This window comes from Callithrix jacchus, chromosome 21 (assembly GCF_049354715.1).
Source record: "Callithrix jacchus isolate 240 chromosome 21, calJac240_pri, whole genome shotgun sequence".
Classification (NCBI taxonomy): domain Eukaryota; kingdom Metazoa; phylum Chordata; class Mammalia; order Primates; family Cebidae; genus Callithrix; species Callithrix jacchus.
The window spans coordinates 23,076,301-23,093,773 of NC_133522.1; positions in this window are offsets into that span (position 1 = coordinate 23,076,301).

Genomic DNA, 17,473 nt, shown 5'->3' on the forward strand with positions numbered 1-17,473 from the left:
ATGAAGGAGAAAATGCTACAGGCAGCCAGAGAGAAAGGTCAGGTTACCCACAAAGGGAAGCCCATCAGACTCACAGCAGATTTCTCGGCAGAAACTCTACAAGCCAGAAGAGAGTGGGGGCCAATATTCAACATCCTTAAAGAAAAAAACTTTCAACCCAGAATTTCATATCCAGCCAAATTGAGCTTCATAAGTGAAGGAAAAATAAAATCCTTCGCAAACAAGCAAGTACTCAGAAATTTTGTCACCACCAGGCCTGCTTTATAAGAGCTCCTGAAAGAGGCACTACACATAGAAAGAAACAACCAGTACCAGCCACTCCAGAAACATACCAAATGCTAAAGAGCATCAACAAAATGAAGAATTTGCATCAACTGATGGGCAAAACAGCCAGCTAGAATCAAAATGGCAGTAACAAATTCACACATAACAATATTAACCCTAAATGTAAATGGGCTAAATGCACCAATCAAAAGACACAGACTGACAAATTGGATAAAAAGCCAAAACCCATTTGTGTGCTGTATCCAGGAAACCCATCTCACATGCAAGGATACACAAAGGCTCAAAATGCAGGGATGAAGGAAGATTTACCAAGCAAATGGAGAGCAAAAAAAAAAGCAGGAGTTGCAATTCTCATCTCTGATAAAATACACTTTAAAGCAACAAAGATCAAAAGAGACAAAGAAGGTCATTACATAACGGTAAAAGGATCGATACAACAAGAAGAGCTAATGATCCTAAATACATATGGAACCAATACAGGAGTACCCAGATACATAAGGCAAGTTCTTAATGACTTACAAAGAGACTTAGACTCCCACACAATAATAGTGGGAGACTTTAACACTCTACTATCAATATTAAACAGATCAACCAGATAGAAAATTAACAAGGAATCCAGGACTTGAACTTAGACCCAGAACAAGCAAACCTGATAGACATTTACCGAACTCTCCACCCCAAATCCACAGGATATACATTCTTCTCAGCACCTCATCACACTGACTCTAAAATTGACCACATAATTGGAAGTAAAGCACTCCTCAGCAAAGGCAAAACAACTGAAATTATAACAAACAGTCTCTCAGATCACAGTGCAATCAAGTTAGAACTCAGAATTCAGAAACTAACTCAGAACCACACAGCTTCATGGAAACGGAACAACTGGCTCTTGAATGCTGACTGAATAAACAATGAAATGAAGGCAGAAGTAAAGAAGTTCTTCAAAACCAACGAGAATGAAGACACAACAACCAGAATCTCTGGCACACATTTATTTATTTTTTTTAAATTTTTTATTTGATTATAGGTTTTGGGGTACATGAGCAGAGCATGCGAGACAGTTGCGTAGGTACACACATGGCAATGTGCTTTGCTTTTCTTCTCCCCTTCACCCACATTTGGCATTTCTCCCCAGGCTATCCCTCCCCACCTCCCCCTCCCACTGGCCCTCCCCTTTTCTCCCCAATAGACCCCAGTGTTTAGTACTCCCCTTTCTGTGTCCATGTGTTCTCATTTTTCATCACCCACCTATGAGTGAGAATATGCGGTGTTTCATTTTCTGTTCTTGTGTCAGTTTGCTGAGGATGATGTTCTCCAGATTCATCCATGTCCCTACAAATGACACGAACTCATCATTTCTGATTGCTGCATAATATTCCATGGTGTATATGTTCTGGCACACATTTAAAGCAGTCTCTAGAGGAAAATACATAGCAATAAGTGCCCACTTGAGAAGAGTGAAGAGATCCAAAATTGCCACCCTATCATCAAAATTGAAAAAGCTAGAGGAGCAAGATTAAAAAAACTCAAAACCTAGCAGAAGACAATAAATAACTAAGAGCAGAGCAGAACTGAAGGAGATAGAGACCCGAAAATCTTTTCAAAAAAATCAATAAATCCAGGAGATGGTTTTTCAAAAAAATAAACAAAATAGACCATTAGCCAGATAAATAAAAAAGAAAAAAGAGAATAACCAAATAGATGCAATAAAAAATAATAAAGGGGAAATCACCACAGATCTCACAGAAATTCAAACCATCATCAGAGAATATCACAAACAACTCTATGCACATAATTAGTAAACCTGGAAGAAACGGATACATTCCTGGACACTTGCATCCTCCCAAGCCTAAACCAGGAAGAAGTCAAAACTATGAATAGATCAATAACAAGATCTGAAGTTGAGGCAGCAATTAAGAGCCTACCACACAAAAAAAGCCCAGGTCCAGATGGGTTTACAGCCGAATTCTATCAGACACACAAAGAGGAACTGTTATCATTCCTTCTGAAACTATCCAAATAATCCAAAAAGAGGGAATCTTTCCCAAATCATTTTATGAGACCAATATCATCCTTATACCAAAACCTGGCAGAGACTCAGCAAGAAAAGAAAACTTCAGGCCAATATCCATGATGAACATAGACGCAAAAATCTTCAATAAAATACTGGCAAGCTGATTGCAACAGCACATCAAAAAGCTTATCCACCATGATCAAGTAGGATTCATTCCGAGGATGCAAGGCTGGTTCAACATATGCAAATCCATAAACGTAATTCACCACATAAACAGAACCAAAAACAAAAACCACATGATTATCTCAATTGATGTAGAGAAGGTCTTTGACAAAATTCAACAGCCCTTTATGCTAAAACCCTCAATAAACTCGGTATTGATGGAACATATCTCAAAATAATAGAACCTATTTATGACAAACCAACAGCCAATATCATATTGAATGGTCAAAAACTGGAAGCATTCCCTTTGAAATCTGGCACTATGGAAATTCTATCCTCATCAATCTACCAATGACCTTCATAGAACTGGAAAAAACCACGTTAAACTTCATGTGGAACCAAAAGAGCCCGCATATCCATGTCAATTCTAAGTAAAAAGAACACAGTGGGAGGCATCACACTACTGGACTTCAAACTATACTACAAGGCTACAGTAATCAAAACAGCATGGTACTGATACCAAAACAGACATATAGACCAATGGAACAGAACAGAGGCCTCGGAGGCAACACAACATATCTACAATGATACAATTTTTGATAAACCTGACAAAAACAAGCAATGGGGAAATGATTCCCTGTTTAATAAATAGTGTTGGGAAAACTGGCTAGCCATGTGCAGAAAGCAGAAACTGGACCCCTTCCTGACACCTTACACTAAAATTAACTCCAGATGGATTAAAGACTTAAACATAAGACCTGGAATGATAAAAACCCTAGAAGGAAATCTAGGCAAAACCATTCAGGACATAGGAGTAGGCAAGGACTTCATGACCAAAACACCGAAAGCATTGGCAACAAAAGCCAAAATAGACAAATGGGACCTAATCAAACTCCACAGCTTCTGCATGGCAAAAGAAACAGTCATTAGAGTGAATTGGCAACCAACACAATGAAAAAAAATTTTGCAGTTTACCCATCTGACAAAGGGCTAATATCCAGAATTTACAAAAACTAAAACAGATTTACAAGAAAAAAACAAACAAGCCCATTCAAAAGTGGGCAAAGGATACGAACAGACACTTTACAAAAGAAGACATACATGAGGCAAACAAACATATGAAAAAATGCTCATCATCAGTGGTCATTAGAGAAATGCAAATCAAAACTACATTGAGATACCATCTCATGCCAATTAGAATGGCGATCATTAAAAAATCTAGAGACAACAGATGCTGGAGAGGATGAGGAGAAATAGGAACACTTTTACACTGCTGGTGGGAGTGTAAATTAGTTCAACCATTGTGGAAGTCAGTGTGGAGATTCCTCAAGGACCTAGAAATAGAAATTCCATTTGACTCAGCAATCCCATTACTGGGTATATATCCAGAGGATTATAAATTGTTCTACTATGAGGACACATGCACACGAATGTTCATTGCAGCACTGTTTACAATAGCAAAGACCTGGAATCAACCCAAATGCCATCGATGATAGACTGGACAGGGAAAATGTGGCACATATACACCATGGAATATTATGCAGCCATCAAAAATGGTGAGTTCATGTCCTTTGTAGGGACGTGGATGAATCTGGAGAACATCATTTTCAGCAAACTGACACAAGAACAGAAAATGAAATACCACATTTTCTCACTCATAGGCAGGTGATGAACAATGAGAACACATGGACACAGGGAGGGGAGCACTACACACTGGGGTCTGTTAGGGGGAATAGGGGAGGGACAGCGGGGATGGGGAGTTGGGGAGAGATAGCCTGGGGAGAAATGCCAGATACAGGTGAAGGGGAGGAAGGCAGCAAATCACACTGCCACGTGTGTACCTATGCAACTATTTTGCATGTTCTTCGCATGTACCCCAAAACCCAAAATGCAATAAAAAATCATTTTAAAATGCCATAAAATTCCTACTTTTAAAAGAATTTAATAAGACCATTATTTTGTAGGTGATTAATATGCTAGATAGAAAAATATTTAAAAACTCATGTACTCATCCCCCAGTTTCCACAGTTATTAACACTTGGCTGATTTGACTTCCTCTTTACTTCTCTCAATCACCCAACCCTGCTGGGTAATTTAAAAGCAAGTATGAAACATCCTATCAATTAATCTGTAAATATTTCAGTGTGCAACTCTAAGGTTTAAAAATTCAGTGCTTATGGCCGGGCGTGGTGGCTCAAGCCTGTAATCTCAGCACTTTGGGAGGCCGAGGAGGGTGGATCACAAGGTCAAGAGATCGAGACCAACCTGGTCAACATGGTGAAACCTCGCCTCTACTAAAAATACAAAAAATTAGCTGGGCATGGTGGCGCGTGCCTGTAATCCCAGCTACTCAGGAGGCTGAGGCAGGAGAATTGCTTGAACCCAGGAGGCGGAGGTTGCAGTGAGCCGAGATCGCACCATTGCACTCCAGCCTGGGTAACAAGAGCGAAACTCCGTTTAAAACAAAAACAAACAAACAAAAAATTCAGTGCTTTCATTTAAAGAACAAATTGGTTTGTAATAATTTAAATATTAGGAAATGAATTCCTGACACTGCTTTGTTGTAAACTAATTGGTTTAGCAATTTCTAAGTAGAAATAACTAAGAAATAATTGATTTTGACAAACTGACAAATATTTATAGAAAAAGGCAATTATAATTAAAGTGTAGCAAATCTCTTTTTTGTTATCCTTTAAGCCACTTCTCAGTTTCTAGTCTCTTTATTCAGTGCTTGGCTAAGATCAGTAGAGAACAGCTACTCTTCTCAAATGCTGTACATTCCATTCTAGTGATAGGAGATAATTCTCCGAAAGTTACATCAGTCTTCGAATTTTATAGCAAATCTTACTGCAATATAATAATATGGATTCATGTTACACTGAGCATAGTCCCTATGCATTATCCTGGGAAGTCTTCATCCAGCTGTTTCAAATTATTTTCATTTCATACGTCATGTTAATAGCAGGGAGGAGACTATTGCTAATGGTTTTTTCTTGGAAATTAATCTGTCAACCTGGTGAAAGTATAATGTTTCAGCAGATGAGAAGGGACCTTTCAGTTTAACACCCTAGGCATATTAATACATTTAGCAAAAGCATAGCAAGATTAAGGAATCGATTAGAATTTCCATTAAGAATGGGGAAACAGCACATAGAGTGGGATTAGCAGCCCTGCAATGTATGTAATCATAAAGTGTTTAAAAAATACATTTAGATTTTAGGTAGTGATGGTTGAATTCTAATGATGTGCTTTGGGCCTGGGGGTAGATGTATATAGGCAGTATAGTGTCCAGGTTTTAATGTAATATTTTATGATGTAATATGCTATACTGAGCCTGTGTTTGTGGTGTTGGGACTCGGGGAGAGATTTTTCCAGTGAGCCATGTATGAAATAAGCTTTCCAGTTTTTGAAGGAATTTTAAATGTTGTTTTATGACATTGTAATTGAATAAGGGTGCCCAGGATTCACAATACTTTTTATTAATGAGTTAGGAGAAATATTCCATTGTGTGAGAAATGTAGATTTTAATTACAGATACAGATTGTTATAGAATCAAAGACAAATAATGCAATGGTATATTAGTCTTGGAATGTATAACCTCAAACAGATTACAGTGTTTCTCTGCCTTTGGCTGTTAGATTACTGCTTTCTCTAGCATTGAATATGCCAAATACTTGTTTTTCAATTTTACTTCTCACCCAATAATTTATTTCACATTTTTAAAAATTCACTCCTCTTTTTATTCTTATAAAACTCTCACACTGTAGCATAAACTTAAAGCTGACATAAATTACTTTTAATTTTTCATATGTATTTATTTTTCACAATTTTAGTAACTTGTGAGTGGACACTAAGTCAAATAGAAATTTATAACGTTGGAGTTCAGTAGGGGTGACTTACTTTTTCTCTTGTGATATATGGATGGATCTCCAGTACAAATATGCGTTACATTCCTATTTTCAATCTTTATCTGTAGCAACAGATACTCCCTCCAGATGTTTTTTCACTGTATACCTCAATAACTTATTATATGTTTGGATTATTCGGCCTCCCACGGTAAAGGAGTGTGAAATAGAGAAATCTTATTGTACTGAAAAAGAGCAAATCTTAAATATCAGAAGGAAATGCCATTGCTCTTTCCCATCCTTAAGTATTAAAAGTGGATACTTATTAAAAGACAAAAAGTAGATTGTTACTGAAACATATTAAGAATTAGGCAAAAAAAAAATATTTTCCTACTGACACAGTAATTCCACTTCTGAGAATCTAAGGAAAACAGATAAGGTAGAAAAATTAAAGCACAAAATAAGTTAATTACAGAATTTTTATGATGGCAATGAACGAAAATGTACTGAATGTTTCATTAAAAGTAATAATAAGTGGTTCAGTAATGGTAAGTAAATTTTGAAACATGTATTATATTTGCCATAGAGGTATATATTAAGTACTCATTTAAATGACAGAAAAAGTTATGTAATTTTATGGAAATTGCTAAATATGGGATAATTACTATTACAGAAAGCATTTACAAGACCTTCGACAAGCAAAATAAAAATATGTTGATAAACACTTAAATCTAAAACCTCAATCTATAAAACTACTACAGGAAAACATTGGGGAAAATCTCCAGGGCATTGGTCTGGGTGAAGATTTCTTGAGCAATACCCCAACACAGACAACCAAAGCAAAACTGGACAAATGGGATTGTAAAAGTGAAGAGACAACCTACAGAAGAGGAGAAAATATTTGCAAGTTGCCCATCTAGCAAAGGATTAATAACCAGAACATATAAGGAGCTCAAACAACTCTATAGGAAAAAAATCTAAAAATTCAATCAAAAAGTAGACAAAATATTTGAACAGATATTTCTCAAAAAAAGACATGCAAATGGCAACCAGGCATATGAAAAGGTGCTCTACATCACAGATTATCAGAGAAATGCCAATCAAAACTACACTGAGACATCATTTCACCCCAGTTAAAATGGCCTATATCCAAAAGATAATAACAAATGCTTATATACAAAAGGCAATAACAAATACTTGTGAGGATATAAAGGAAAGAAAGCCCTTGTACACCGTTGGTGAGAATGTAAATTAGTACAACCACTACTGAGAAGAGTTTGGAGATTCCTAAACAAAACTAAAAATTGAGTACCATATAATCCAGCAATCTCACTGCTGGGCATATATTCAAAGAAAAGGAAATTCGTATATTGAAGAGACACAGTACTCCTACATTTGTTCCAGCACTGTTTACAATAGCTAAGATTTGGAAGCAACCTAAGCATCCATCAACAGATACATGGATAAAGAAAATGTGGTGCATATACACAATGGAGTACTATTCAGCCATAAAAAAGAATGAGATCCAGTCATTCACAACAACAACATGGATGGAACGGAGATCATTGTGTTAATTACAGTAAGCCAGGCATATAAAGACAAACATTGCATGTTCTCACTTATTTGTGAGATCTAAAAAAACAATTGAGTTTATGGACATAGAGAGTAGAAGAATGGTTACCTGGGTCTGGCAAATTTATTGGAGGCTGGTATAGTTAATGGCTACAAAAAAAAGTACTTAGAAAGAATGATTAAGGCCTACTATTTGACAGCATAATAGGTTGACTACAGTCAATAATGAATTAATTTTACATTTTACAATAACTTAAAGACTGTAATTGGATTGTTCTTATTTCAAAGAATAAGTGCATGTGGGATGCATTATTATGCCACTGCTATTATTACTATTTTCCATGATGTTCTTATTTCACTTTCCATACCTGTATCAAAACATCTCATGTACCCCATCAACATATTCACCTACTCTGTACCCACAAGAATTTTAAAAATATATATTGAAAAGATTTTTAAGCATTTATAATGATTGTGTTTGGTGATAATACAGCGGGTTATCTCAGTTTTTGATTATACAAATGAAACACTACTACTTACACCATATCTTGGGAAAGGTTAAGAAACTTGATGTAAGTTAGTGCCATCTTGTAAACTTAATTTGATTTATGTGACCCAAACAGCATTCTGCTATGAGAAGGAAAGTGTACTTAATTATTTTGAGATATATGTTGTAGCTGTTATATGTGATAAAATGATAGTGAGAAGCTAGGTGTGTTTCATTGTATTTTACAATAAAAATACACTTTTTTATTGTAAAATTATTTCAAACTTGTTGAAACTTTAAAATATTTTCTGATACAATGTTAGGGAGGAACAAGAGAAATATGCTCTGATTTTCTGGCAACTACCTTATAGTTCGCCTTTCAGATCACTTCTATGTAAGTCAGAGGCAGTAAGTATAATGTCCATTATTCATTTCCCAGGTCTGTTTTTTTCTGGTATAATCTAATTAGATGCAAAATAGTCAAATATTGGGGGTTATACAAATTATCTTTAACATGTAATATTTTTTCTTGTGCTTATGGTCATTTTTACTGTAAGTCTGATTCTGTGGGTTAGCTATAATATTTTATTATCCATGCTTCTAAATATTATCTTCTCCATTAGCTGCCTTTAAAATTTTTTAAATTTCTTAATATGTTGAAGTAATATTTAAATAATTTATAAGGGAATGAAAGAATATTTTTATAAATAATATGTTTATGGTAATAGAAGTCTATGTATTCACATATATGAAATATGTGTTACATAGGTATAAGATTAAACATCATTAAGAAGGTGGTAACCAACTGTTCTTCAGTGATGCAACAGAGCTACAATGAATGGAACTGGGAAAAATATATAGCAGAAAGAATTTCATTATGCACATGTATTTAATTTAGGAACAATATATGTTTTGGTGAAATGATTGTGTGTGTATGTATATATACAGATAGGAATATAGAAATAATTGCCTTGAGAAGTTCTATCTGAAAATGCATATATACTAAGTTAACCTAAAATACAAAAGTTTTTTTATAAGCTCATAAATTGATTGTAAAAGGCTATAGGCAGTAATATTTAATATCCTGCTATCATGATATAAGATACAGTACATATCACTTCAGGTGTGTGCTTTCTTTTTAAAATTTAAAATTTTAGCATTTTTTAAAGCACATGGTTTAAGAAGAATTAAGCTGATCTCATCAAGGAGACAGAAGATCTGTGCAAAGTCTCCTAGAGCAGTCATTCTGAATTGACATTTTTCTTTGGTCAATATTCAGTGCCAACTTTTAGATCAATCCTTTGAAATTATACATTTGGTGGGACTTTTATTTGGTCAGCATAGTGACAGGAAATGAACCAATGATATCAATTTATCTTCAATGTTCCTAAATCCACCTTTATCTTGAGACTTCCTTTTGGCTCCTTACTTGTAAAAAAATCCCCTTGAAGTTGTTTACAGTTTAACTGTCATTATGATAAAATCCTTCTATTTATGAAAAAATACTTTACATTCACAGAGCTAATGAAATATACTGCCTCTGTGTATACAAAATACAAAAGTTTAATATGTAATGCAAAATATATTTGTACTAGTTAGCATTAAATCAGGTTACAAGTAATAGAAAAATCTAAATAGCTGTGATTTAAACAAGACAATGATATTTCTTTCTTATCTTCAAGAAGCAGAGAAAAATTTCAGGCTTGTTTACGTGTTCAAAAGACACTGAAATTCCTTTCATCTTGTTCTGTTATATATGGCTTCCACTGTAAAGGTTAATTCCTTTTTTCTTTTTTTTTGTTGACATGGAGTCTTGCTTTGTTGCTCAGGCTGGAGTATAGTGGTGCAATCTCAGTTTACTGCAACCTCCGCCTCCTGGGTTGAAGCAATTCTCCTGTCTCAGCTTCCCGAGTACCTGGGTTTACAGGTATGTGCCACCACACATATTTTTATATGTGTTTCGAGTAGAGACAGGATTTCACCGTGTTAGCCAGGATTGTCTCCATCTCCTGATCTCACGATCTGTCCACCTCAGCCTCCTAAACTGCTAGGATTACAGGTGTGAGCCTGTAAAGGTTAATTCTTAATCCAAGATGACCGCTGAAGTTCCAACCATTGCATCTGCATTTCAGCCATCAGGATGGAAGAAGGCAGAAGGGCATGCCACCATTTTTTAAGGCACACTTTCTAAATTTTTATAGTACTCTTCATTTATATTTTATTAGCCAGAACTTAGCCACTTGTCACACCTAGCTATGAAACAGACTGTCAAATGTAATCTATTTAAGAGATGGGATGATGGAAGCAGAGGTTGGAGTGAAACGTTTGAAGATGGAGAAGGATGTATAGACCTAAAGAATGCAGGTGGCCTCTAGAAGCTGGAAAAGGCAAGGAAACAAATTCTTCCTTAGAGCTTCCAGAAGAAACACAGCCCTGCCAACACTTTGATTTTAGTTCACAAAAACCATTTTGAACTTCTTCCAGAACTGTAAGATAATAAATTTGGCTTGTTTTAAGGTAATACATTTGCAAACATTTTTACAGCAGCAATGGGAAACTAATGATAAATCTCCTCAACCTGTTTAAAAAAACACTTGAGAGATTAGAGCTTAAAGCATTGAATATGTGGAGACATTTATGGGAGAAATAAAAAAGATCCCTCTGATGGAAGCAGAGGTAACACAGTTTATAAAACTCGTGCCACAGATTTTGCTTCACATTTTCTGGCATCAAAGCCAAAAAGAGAAACATCTTTGCTTACATAGTTTCCATTATCTGAGGACAGCATCTAATACACCTGAAAAAGTAGCATTTTTCTTCCAACTGTATGAGAACTGGGATTCATTGAAGAGTCCTTGCTTAGAAGACATTGGGAAAACTGAGGGCCATTCTTTGAGCCACGGTTTAGGAAAAGATACATTTTCCACTGGCTCCTCAGGGAGCAAAGTCTCTGTTGTGATGCATGAAGTGATCTGAGAGAGGCTCTAAGATTATATATGCAGAGATTTTGCTTTTTGAAAGCCTTAATGTGGAGATACCTCCTGAAAGAAGTAGCTAAAAGAAAAGTTAATTTAGCTAATTAAATACCAATTTTTTGACAATCATCTTAAACTGATGAAAATATCGATAATCTTAAACATCAATAATCTTAAAATGATAAAAATAATTTGTTTTATTATTCATTATTTTTACATTAGCATTGCATCCCATGTATAATATATATAGTACACAATGCACATAAAATAATTAATTTTCTAAATTTCTCTTCTCTGTTATTCTCTCTTACACACACACACACACACACACACACACACACACACACAAATAGGAAGTAACCTACTTGATTGGTCACTTACCTGACATATCCAAAAATTGCAGGAGTAAAGCAGGTATGTTCTCCTTTGGAGAAGAGGTCTTTTAAACAGAAACAATCTTTAATGAACTTGAATAAGTTCTGTTTTTGGCAAATCCCAGTGAAGAAGAAAGGTAAGGGTTTGACAAAGAGGAAAGTTCTGGGCTGCCATTCCTCATCACACCAGGCAAGGTAGCTGGATCACTGCTGCCAGGAGGGGGATGCTGCACAACCATGGGCCCTTTCCTATCTGCCAAAAGTAGAAACTCAAGTCCCAGAAGGTGAAGCAGAACTTAGTTGAATAGTTGTCATAGATAACTGCTTTATATATGATGCTGCAAGTTTATCCACTCTAGGCCAGCATTGGATGGCATGAAAAAAGAAAATGTAATTGCATAGTGGTGGTTTTCAATTCACACATTTGGATGGATGCTAATACCAGCAACCCTTATCAAGTTAAACAGTTAAAAAAATAAGTCCGAGAAGAGTTAACATCACTTTCAAAATTCAGTTATAAGATAACCTTTAGCCAAACTCTACCTTGTTGATTCTGCAGAGAATCACATTTTCCATAACTGGGAAGCTCTCAATGCAAGAGCCAGATTTGCATCTGTTTCCTTAGAAGAATTCATGGCAGGGACCAGTTTATCTCATATACATTTTTTTCTTCATTTTCTTTTTTTAATGGCATTTTAGGTTTTGGGATACATGTGCAGAACGTGCAAGATAGTTGCATAGGTACACACATGGCAGTGTGTTTTGCTGCTTTGCTCCCCTTCACCCACAATTGGCATTTCTCCCCAGGCTATCCCTCCCCAGCTCCCGCACCATGCTGTCCCTCCTCTATTCCCCCAATAGACCCCAGTGTGTAGTACCCCCTTCGCTGTGTTCATGTGTTCTCATTTTTCCTCACCCGCCTATGAGTGAGAATATGTGGTATTTCATTTTCTGTTCTTGTGTCAGTTTGCTGATAATGATGTTCTCCAGATTCATCCACGTCCCTACAAAGGACACGAACTCATCATTTTTGATTGCTGCATAATATTCCATGGTGTATATGTGCCACATTTTCCCAGTCCAGTCTATCATCGATGGGCATTTGGGTTGGTTCCAGGTCTTTGCCATTGTAAACAGTGCTGCAATGAACATTCATGTGCATGTGTCCTTATAGTAGAACGATTTATAGTTATTTGGATATATACCCAGTAATGGGATTGCTGGGTCAAATAGAATTTCTATTTCTAAGGCCTTGAGAAATCGCCACACTGTCTTCCACAATGGTTGAACTAATTTACACTTTCACCAACAGTGTAAAATTGTTCCTATTTCTCCACATCCTCCCCAGCATCTGTTGTCTCCAGATTTTTTAATGATTGCCATTCTAACTGGCATGAAATGGTATCTCAATGTAGTTTTGATTTGCATTTTTCTGATGACCAGTGATGATGAGCATTTTTTCATATGATTGTTGGCCTCATATATGTCTTCTTTCGTAAAGTGTCTCTTCATATCCTTTGCCCATTTTTGAATGGTCTTGTTTGTTTTTTCCTGTAAATCTGTTTGAGTTCTTTGTAAATTCTGGATATCAGCCCTTTGTCAGACCGGTAAACTGCAAAAACTTTTTCCGATTCTGTTGGTTGCTGATTCACTCTAGTGACTGTTTCTTTTGCCGTGCAGAAGCTGTGGGGTTTGATTAGGTCCCATTTGTCTATTTTGGCTTTTGTTGCCAATGCTTTTGGTGTTTTGGTCATGAAGTCCTTGCCTACTCCTATGTCCTGAATGGTTTTGCCTAGATTTCCTTCTAGGGTTTTTAATCATGCCAGGTCTTATGTTTAAGTCTTTAATCCATCTGGAGTAATTTTAGTGTAAGGTGTCAGGAAGGGGTCCAGTTTCTGCTTTCTGTACATGGCTAGCCAGTTTTCCCAACACCATTTATTAAACAAGGAATCCTTTCCCCATTGCTTGTTTTTGTCAGGTTTATTAAAGATTGTATGGTTGCAGATATGTTGTGTTGCCTCCAATGCCTCTGTTCTGTTCCATTGGTCTATATCTGTGTGTTGGTACCAGTACCATGCTGTTTTGATTACTGTAGCCTTGTAGTATAGTTTGAAGTCCAGTAGTGTGATGCCTCCTGCTGTGTTCTTTTTGTTTAGAATTGACTTGGCTATGTGGGCTCTCTTTTGGTTCTATATGAAGTTCATGGCGGTTTTTTCCAGTTCTGTGAAGAAAGTCAATGGTAGCTTGATGGGGATAGCCTTGATTCTGCAAATTACTTTGGGAAGTATAGCCATTTTTATGATATTAATTCTTCCTAACCATGAACATGGAATGTTTCTCCATTTGTTTGTGTCCTCTCTTATTTCATTGAGCAGTGGTTTGTAGTTTTCCTTGAAGAGGTCCCTTATGTTCCTTGTGAGTTGTATTCCTAGGTATTCTATTCTTTTGATTGCAATTGTGAATGCGCAAGAACTGCCAAAAATTCATTCTTGATTTGACTCTCTTTAAGTCTGTTTTTGGTGTATAGAAATGCTTGCGATTTTTGCACATTGATTTTATATCCTGAGACTTTGCTGAAGTTGCTTATCAGTTTCAGGAGTTTTTAGGCTGAGGCGATGGGGTCTTCTAGGTATACTACCATGTCGTCTGCAAATAGAGACAATTTGGCTTTCACCTTTCCTATTTGAATACCCTTTAGCTCTTTTTCTTGCCTGATTGCTGTGGCTAGAACTTCCAGTACTATATTGAATAGGAGTGGTGAGAGAGGGCATCCTTGTCTAGTGCCGGATTTCAAAGGGAATACTCCAGTTTTTGCCCATTTAGTATGATATTGGCTGTTGGTTTGTCATAAATAGCTTTTATTACTTTGATATATGTTCCATCAATACTGAGTTTACTGAGGGTTTTTAGCATAAAGGGCTGTTGAATTTTGTCAAATGCCTTCTCTGCATCAATTGAGATAATCATGTGGTTTTTGTTTTTGGTTCTGTTTATGTGGTGAATTACATTTATCGACTTGCGTATGTTGAACCAGCCTTGTATCCCCGCGATGAATCCTACTTGATCATGATGGATAAGTTTTTTGATTTGCTTTTGCAATCGGTTTGCAAGTATTTTATTGAAGATTTTTGCATCTATGTGCATCATGGATATTGGCCTGTAGTTTTCTTTTCTGGTTGAGTCTCTGCCAGGTTTTGGTATCAGGAAGATGTTGGTCTCATAAAATGATTTGGGAAGGATTCCCTCTTTTTGGATTATTTGGAATAGTTTCAGAAGGAATGGAACCATCTCCTCTTTGTGTGTCTGGTAGAATTTGGCTGTGTACCCACCTGGACCTGGGCTTTTTGTGTGTGGTAGGCTCTTAATTGCTGCCTCGACTTCAGACCTTGTTATTGGTCTATTCATAGTTTTGGCTTCCTCCTAGTTTAGGCTTGGGAGGACACAGGTGTCCAGAAATTGATCCATTTCTTCCAGGTTTACTATTTTATGTGCATAGAGTTGTTTGTAATATTCTCTGATGATGGTTTGAATTTCTGTGGAATCTGTGGTGAGTTCCTCTTTATCATTTTTTATTGCATCTATTTGATTGTTCTCTCTTTTCTTTTTTATCAGTCTGGCTAGTGGTCTATTTTGTTGATCTTTTCAAAAAACCAGATCTTGGATTGATTGATTTTTTGAAGGGTTTTTTGTGTTTCTATCTCCTTCAGTTCTGCTCTGATCTTAGTTATTTCTTGTCTTCTGCTAGGTTTTGAGTTTTTTTGGTCTTGCTACTCTAGCTCTTTCAATTTTGATGATAGGGTGTCATTTTTGGATCTCTCCACTCTTCTCATGTGGGTACTTATTGCTACATATTTTCCTCTGGAGACTGTTTTAAATGTGTCCCAGAGATTCTGGTATGTTTTGTCTTCATTCTCGTTGGTTTCGAAGAACTTCTTTATTTCTGCCTTCATTTCGTTGTTTATCCAATCAACATTCAAGAGCCAGTTGTTCTGTTTCCATGAAGCTGTGTGGTTCTGAGTTGGTTTCTCAATTCTGAGTTCTAATTTGATTGCACTGTGATCTGAGAGACTGTTTGTTATGATTTCAGTTGTTTTGCATTTGCTGAGGAGTGATTTACTTCCAATTATGTGGTCAATTTTAGAGTCAGTGTGATGTGGTGCTGAGAAAAATGTATATTCTGTGGATTTGGGGTGGAGAGTTCGGTAAATGTCTATCAGGTTTGCTTGTTCCGGGTCTAAGTTCAAGTCCTGGATATCCTTGTTAATTTTCTGTTTGATTGATCTATCTAATATTGACAGTGGAGTGTTACAGTCTCCCACTATTATTGTGTGGGACTCTACGTCTCTTTGTAAGTCATTAAGAACTTGCCTTATATATCTGGGTGCTCCTGTTTTGGGTCCATATATATTTAGAATTGTTAGCTCTTCTTATTGTATCGATCCTTTTACTGTTATGTAATGACCTTCTTTGTCTCTTTTGATCTTTGTTGCTTTAAAGTTTATTTTATCAGAGATGAGTATTGCAACTCCTGCTTTTTTTTTTGCTCTCCGTTTGCTTGGTAAATCTTCCTCCATCCCTTTATTTTGAGCCTTTGTGTATCCTTGCCTGTGAGATGGGTTTCCTGGATACAGCACACTGATGGGTTTTGGCTTTTTATCCAATTTGCCAGTCTGTGTCTTTTGATTGGTGCATTTAGCCCATTTACATTTAGGGTTAATATTGTTGTGTGTGTATTTGATACTGCCATTTTGATTCTAGCTGGCTGTTTTCCCCATTAGTTGATGCAGATTCTTTATTTTGTTGATGCTCTTTAGCATTTGGTATGTTTTTGGAGTGGCTGGTACTGGTTTTTTCTTTCTATGTGTAGTGCCTATTTCAGGAGCTCTTGTAAAGCAGGCCTGGTGGTGACAAACTCTCTGAGTACTTGCTTGTTTGCAAAAGATTTTATTTTTTCTTCACTTACGAAGCTCAATTTGGCTGGATATAAAATTTGGGTTGAAAGTTTTTTTCTTTAAGGATGTTGAATATTGGCCCCCACTCTCCTCTGGCTTGTAGAGTTTCTGTCGTGAGATCTGCTGTGAGTCTGTTGGGCATCCCTTTGTTGGTGACCTGACCTTTCTCTCTGGCTTCCCTTTGTATTTTCTCCTTCATTTCAACCCTGGTGAATCTGACGATTATGTGCCTTGGGGTTGCTCTTTTTCTTGCAGAATATCTTTGTGGTGTTCTCTGTATTTCCTGGACTTGAATACTGGCCTGCCTTGCTAGATTGGGGAAATTTTCCTGGATAATATCCTGAAGAGTATTTTCCAGCTTGGATTCATTCTGTTCGTCACATTCTGGTACACTTATCAAACGTAGATTACGTCTCTTCACATAGTCCCACATTTCTTGGAGAGTTTGTTTATTCCTTTTTGGGCTTTTTTCTCTAATCTTTGTTACTTGTTTTATTTCATTGAGTTGATCTTCAACTTCTGATAGTCTTTCTTCTGCTTGGTCAATTCAGCTGTTGACACTTGTGCATGCTTCGTGAAGTTCTTGTGTTGTGTTTTTCAGCTCCTTCAATTCATTCATATTCCTCTCTTAGTTGTCCATTCTTGTTATCATATCCTTGAATCTTTTTTCAAATCTTTGTTTCAAGTTTCTTTGCATTGATTTAGAACATGTTCTTTTAGCTCATGGATATTTCTTATTGTCCACCTTCTGAAGTCTGATTTCATCATTTCATCACACGCATTCTCCATCCAGCTTTGTTCCCTTCC